General features: G+C 46.5%; 1 long non-coding RNA gene across 1 annotated transcript in view; it reads right to left on the bottom strand.

Annotated features, from left to right (window-relative positions):
* Nucleotides 1-2063: 2063 nt before the first annotated feature.
* LOC119472886 overlaps nt 2064-6470 on the bottom strand; it is a 102181-nt gene continuing 97774 nt past the window's right edge. The window contains exon 3 of the long non-coding RNA XR_005202061.1: nt 2064-2524. This is a non-coding gene — a long non-coding RNA (uncharacterized LOC119472886). The remainder of the gene's footprint in view (nt 2525-6470) is intronic.

The raw sequence follows: 6470 nt of genomic DNA, 5'->3' as shown, positions 1-6470 counted from the left end.
GGGAGCACTACACACTGGGGTCAGTTGGGGGGAAATAGGGGACGGAGGGTGGGGGGTGGGAGGCTGGGGAGAGATAGCAGGGGGAGAAATGCCTGATGTAGGTGATGGGGAAGAAGGCAGCAAATCACACTGCCATGTGTGTTCCTATGCAACAATTCTGCATGTTCTTCACATATACCCCAAAACCTAAAATGCAATAAAATAAATAAATGGGGAAAAAAAAAACCCCTCCATTTCTTTATAAATTACCCAGTCTCAGGTATGTCTTTAACAGCAGTGTGAAAACGGACTAAAATAGTATCCTTCTCCTTAGTGACCACCCAGGCAGAAGTGACCGTCTGACCCACATCTGGTCCCGGAGAGATGCAGAAATCGGCTGTCACTGCCTGATACAGGGACTGCCCTTCCCCTCTCTTCATCTTCCTGCTGAATTACAAGGGTGACGACTGGAGCTGTTCAACCATCCTATGACCGACGGGAAAGACCATACACATGTAGATCCTTGAGCCACAGAACCAGCACCAGCATCCTCTCATTTACTGCTCCAGAGAGAAAAATAAAGCCCTAGGGTTTAAGCCACTATAGTGAGGTTGTCTGGAACCTGCAGCCAAAAGCATCCCTAATTGACATACTATGTGAGATTCCTACGTAAATTTAGCTGTTTGTTTTTGGTCCATATCCCATTAGTATTCTCTATGCACCATGAGACAGGAAGTCATGTCTGTCTTATTCATGACTACATCTCCAGCTCCTAGGCATGGGCCCCAACTCGTGACAGAGTTCAATAACTATGAACCTGTCTGTTCTCTAGTTCCCTTACATGTAAATAGGGATGGTCTCAACACCTTGACAGATTGCAAGGATTAAATGAGTCAATATGTTTTATATATAGCACTTAGAGCAGTGCCTGGCATATAATCACAGCACAAAGAGTTGCTATTATTTGTTGATTTAATGAAGTAATTAATTTATGGAAGAAAGGATCCCTCCTCTGTGTGCTTTAGCAGCCGTGTCCTCTGGCTTCCTCTTCCTCTTCAAATCAAAGCTGTGTTTACTTGGTGCTGACAAGTCAGACTATTGATTAAGAAACATGACCATGACAGTTGGAAGAAAGTCACACCATTTACAGTGAGCTGGGGGATTAGCACTTTTAGGGGGTGGAGAAGGGGAGAGACGCTGACACACAAAAGGGTAGGGTGCATAAAACCTGCCATATTCCAAAGGGCAGGCCAAGAAATGCTGGAAATGAAATCCAATATGAGGTTTTGCTGTTGTGCACCGTGGGAAGAAGAGAACTGTGCTTTGCAACTGGTGCCCAGTGAAAGCCACTCAGAGGTCAACTGGAGTTTATAGGGATGGAGATTCAACATGCATTGTAGGGGGACAGGCTATAGTTCGCTGGGATCAAAGAGGTTCATTCATTCATTCATTAAACAAAATATATATGTGTATTTTTGAGACAGGGTCTTGCTCTGTTACCCAGGCTGGAGTGGAGTGGTGTGATCACGAATCACTGTAGCCTCAACCTCCTAGGCTCCAGCATTCCTCCCATCTCAGCCTCTGGAGTAGCTGGTACTAGAGGCATGCACCATCACACCCAGCCCCACTCAACAACCTACTCTGTGTCATGTAGAGAGGGATCTGGCAGAGAAACAGTAAGTGCTGCCTTAACTGAAAAGATCACACTAGGTGATTCCAAGGGACCCCACTGTTTCTCTTTCCTAATTGCCTTGCAAGCAGGTAGATGCCAGCCCCAAATTTCAGATCCCACATGACTTAGTTCATGACCAATACTACTGCTACTAGCTAATATTTTCCGGTACCCACTCTGTACTAGACGCTCTGCCGAGACCACTTTACCAGCTACAGCCAATACCACTCACTAGGAACTTAGCACTGATTTCCCTCTTCTCTTTCACAAAAAATCTCAATTTATTCAGGTGGCACCAGAGGACACAGGCACCCGAATTTGACTATTGGCATCCAAACATGTGCCCTAATGGACACAGAGCTACTATTTCATTCATTTCTTAGAAGTCAATGAGATAGAGGTTAGTGTCATTCCCATTTTACAGTGGAGCAAACTGAGGTTCGGAGAGTTTACATGAATTGCTTCTATCTGATGAAGGTAGAATGTGAATCCAAGCAATTTGATTCTGGAACCTATGTTCTTTCTATTCTTTTGGTCTTTCCCCATTTGTACAGACTGCACATATAAACATTTTTGCATTTAACCCTCCCAAGAACTTGGCAGGTGGGGTTACAGGTAAGGTTTTCAAATATCTGCTGATACATGTTCTCTGATCTGTGTGCTGGCTTTATTCTCTCAGTCACCTCCCTCCTGCTTTTAAGGCTGATCTCTTCCAGCCCAGTGGAGTGGAGAGTGTAGAAAAAGAGGGAGAGAAAGGCGAGAAGCCATCAGCTGCGTCAGGATCTAAGCAGAACTCCTAGGAGGCGAATGTTAGATAGAGCTTGGAGAAAGTCAGAAGCCGAGAAGCTTTTGCATCATTTTCCATGTGACGTTCTGGAAAGAGACATTAAAATCAGCTTACAATAGAGTTAGGCAGAGGGAGAGTTCAAATTTTGCATCCAGAAGGTTCCAGAATATACCAGGTACCCTGCGGAGGGATCTATGACACGGTGCTGATGGTGATAATAAGAGAGACTGATTGAACTTGCTGTACAGGGGTGCAGTACCTCTCAAACTGAGAGCCACACAGTGACCAGAAATGAGACAGGAGCAAAATGTACACGGCAGTCAGACCCTAGACTAAATTTGGCACCACAAAGAGCCAAGGTAGGGCTGGTCAGCGGGAAGATGCCTTGAGTGGACCGAGTTGACCACCGGCTATCCAGAAGCCTATCAGTTGTAGACTCAGCCACTGCGGGCTGCTGGGACAGAGTGGGGTCAAGGGACCCTATTGTCACAGAGGTCAGCAAGGGCCTCCTGAGCAGCATCCCAACACACTGGGTTTTCTTCTATATATCCCGGATGCCACCTTGATGAGACAGAGGAGGGGAAGGAACTCTGAAACGACAAAGTCTCTCAAACCCAGAGGATATGGCAATACCATTCATTGGCAATTTCTAGCTCCTCTTGATCAATGATGACCTTATGGGCAAAACTTGGGAGGAAGATTGGTGCAGTTATGGAACATTCAGAAGCAACTTTTGCTTTGCACAGCTGAGTTGTGGAGGGAGTGTGTGCTCTGTTTAGTCCTGGCACACAGAATACCTATTTCTCCAGATTTTAGCCGACAAGCAAACTGAAAGTTACTATGAAAACCACCTACCTTCTCTGAGCCTCAATTTCCCTGCTTTTAAAATGGGAATAATAAGGGCTACCTCCCAGGATTATGAAGGTAAAATGAAGATCAGCACCATGAAGGAGCATGACGAAGGTCACATGCTAGACGTGGGACCACAGGCTCTCCTTGCCTTCCACTCCACTGTCTTCCCATGGATGCTGTCATGAGAGACACCTAGAGCCAACTGGGACCTGAATAGCAGCTTGATGACAGAAAAGAAACAGACAGGCATCATTTATTTATTTTATTGTTTGGTGACAGAGTCTCACTCTGTCACCAGGCTGGACTGCAGTGGCGTGATCTCGGCTTGCAGCAACTTCTGCCTCCCGGGTTCACGCGATTCTCCTGCCTCAGCCTCCTGAGTAGCTGGGACTACAGGCATGCACCACCACACACAGCTAATTTTTGTATTTTTAGTAGAGATGGGGTTTCACTATGTTGGCCAGGATGGTCTCGATCTCTTGACGTAGTGATCCTCCCACCTTCATCTACCAAAGTGCTGGGATTACAGGCATGCGCCACCACACCTGGCCAACAAGTCTCACTTTAATGCTTGTGGAAAACCTAGGTGAGGCTCCTCTTGTCACCAGTTGTTGTTTATTGACACTTAGTAGACTGATTAAATAAATGAAAGAAAGAATGAATGACAAGGCCTTTGCTAGGGACTACAGGAGTCTTGGACACCAACTGTTGTCATGTGAGACTCCAACGTGTTTTAGTGGGATCACATAAATGGCAAATTAGTCATTTTTCAGTCTTATAAGGTGACAGTTCAGATGTCCCCTCCTCCAGGAAGACCTCCCTGATGCTCCCAGTCTGGTTCAGTCACCTACTGAGTGCTCCTATCACTGCACTTTATGGACTACTCTGTCCATTAAGGTTTTCTCTCTTGATGGTGAGTTCTTATAGGCAAGGTTATGTCTCATTTCATCTCCCTGTGTCCCTAGCACAAGGTTCAACCCAAGGTGGGCATGCAGACAATCACAGGAGCCATTTATTGAGTGCTTTCCAGGTACCTAGTGCTAGGCTAAGTGCTTTAGCTATGATATCCTTGATTTCTGCCATAACCGCAGAAGCCAGGGCCACCTTATCACGCCATCATACAGGTAGGAAAGCTGAGGCTCAGAGACACTGAGCCGCCTGATATTTCTTCCTTGTTTCTATAGCTTTCTTTGCCAGACTGCCTGGCCTAGATTCTTGAGGTTTGGGAAAAGCATAAACCTCAGAGTGATGAGGCGGTCTGGTTGGCTAGGTGGGTGGGTAGAAAGATGGAACAATGAAGAACAAGTACATGCCAGCAGCTGGCATCCATGTTGCATGCCAGACACAGGACCACAGCCTGAGACCACCCCAGGAGAAATGCCTCGTAGCCACCGAATAGGGAGTGTTAACCACACATTCTACAGGACCCATCTGCTAACTGATTTGGAACAAATGGGTGCTTGAGAGCTTGTGCTGTTATGTGCATGCATGATGCTTCCAGCAGAGAGAATGGGGAAAACAAAACCCGAAGTCCCTCCAAATCCCAGCAACACATACAGAAGTTCACAGAGGTGAGCTGACATAAGATGCAGGCAGCAACACAAAAACATCATCGCTATAGTCAAGAGGGAAGAACAGTGCAACACCCATTGCATATCCCATTTTAAAAATAAAACAAGGCCACAGGCTTGCTTTTCCAAGGAGCCCCAGACGGTCTCCAGAAGTCTCCCAGAGGACCTGTTCCTTTGCGGGCCTTTCCTGCCCAAGCTCCGGGCTACCCGTAAATCTGACCCTCTCCGGGGTCAGGGGGCCTCAAGAGCTTGGAGACTCACCGGAGCAAACAACTTAGCAAAAACAATCTGTCCCATAAACAAAGCCAGTGGAAAGCATCCAGGCCCACACAATGGAGCTAATCTTCTGGGCACACATTTCCCGTCTGGGGTATTAGCAAGGATACTGCTTCCTTCTAGGTGGAGGTAAACGCCGCTTGGCCTGTGGCTCCAAGAACAACAATCCTCTGTAGATCCCCCCCTTGTTTGAAACATAACAGGCAGGAATTCAAAAGCAAGGAGCTGTTCTTCTCCCCTTCCTTTCTTTTCTTAAAGAAGCACTGCAAATTTAAAGACCAGGGAAGTTATGGGGAAGGGCATGCTTTATGAATCACAGCACCCAGGCTTCTGAGTTAGCTCATCCTGCTGACTAGCCCTGTGCTTTGGGACAACTGAATTAACTTCCCAGAACCATAACTCCCCCATGATTCAAGTGAGACTGTCTACAGATGTCCAATCCCACTTGTTCTCATGGAAGTGTGAAATTAAAATGTTGAACGCCACTATCAAAAACAAAACCAAAAAAACCCAGTTGCCAGACTTGGTGGCTCAAGCCTGTAATCCAAGCACTTTGGGAGGCTGAGATGGGAGGATCAACTGAGGTCAGGAGTTCAGACCAGTCTGGCCAACATGGTGAAACCCCATCTCTACTAAAAATACAAACTTAGGCGGGCATGGCGGCAGGTGCCTGTAATCCCAGCTACTCCGGAGGCTGAGGCAGAAGAATCACTTGAACCTGGGAGGCGGGAGTTGCCGTGAACTGAGATTGCGCCATTGCACTCCAGCCTGGGGGACAAGACCGTAACTTGTCTCAAAAACACCAACCAACCCAGAACATAACACATGTTGGTGACGATGAGCAGAAATCAGGGCCCTTGTGTGCTGTCGGTGGGAATACAAGATGGGGCAGCATTATGGAAAACAGTATGGAGTTTCTGCAAAACATTCAAAATAGAATTACCATGTGATGCAGCAATCCCACTTCTCAATATATACCCCAAAGGATTGAAAGAAATTTATATGCTCATGCCCATAGCAACATTATTCACAATAGCCAAGAGGTGGAAACAACCCAGATGTCTATCGATGGGTGAATGAATAAAGAAAATGTGGTAGACATATATGATGGATATTGTGGATGAAACTCAGTCTGAGAAAATGAGATCCTGTCACATGCTGCAACACAGATGAACATTATGCTAAGTGAAATGAACCAGACATAAAAAGACAAATACGGCCAGGTGCGGTGGCTCATGCCTGTAATCCCAGCACTTTGGGAGGCTGAGGTGGGCAGATCAAAGATCAAGAGATTGAGACCATCCTTGCCAATATGGTGAAACCCCATCTCTAC

This window comes from Cebus imitator, unplaced genomic scaffold (assembly GCF_001604975.1).
Source record: "Cebus imitator isolate Cc_AM_T3 unplaced genomic scaffold, Cebus_imitator-1.0 Scaffold122, whole genome shotgun sequence".
Lineage (NCBI taxonomy): Eukaryota > Metazoa > Chordata > Mammalia > Primates > Cebidae > Cebus > Cebus imitator.
This window is presented reverse-complemented; position numbering and strand designations above follow the sequence as displayed.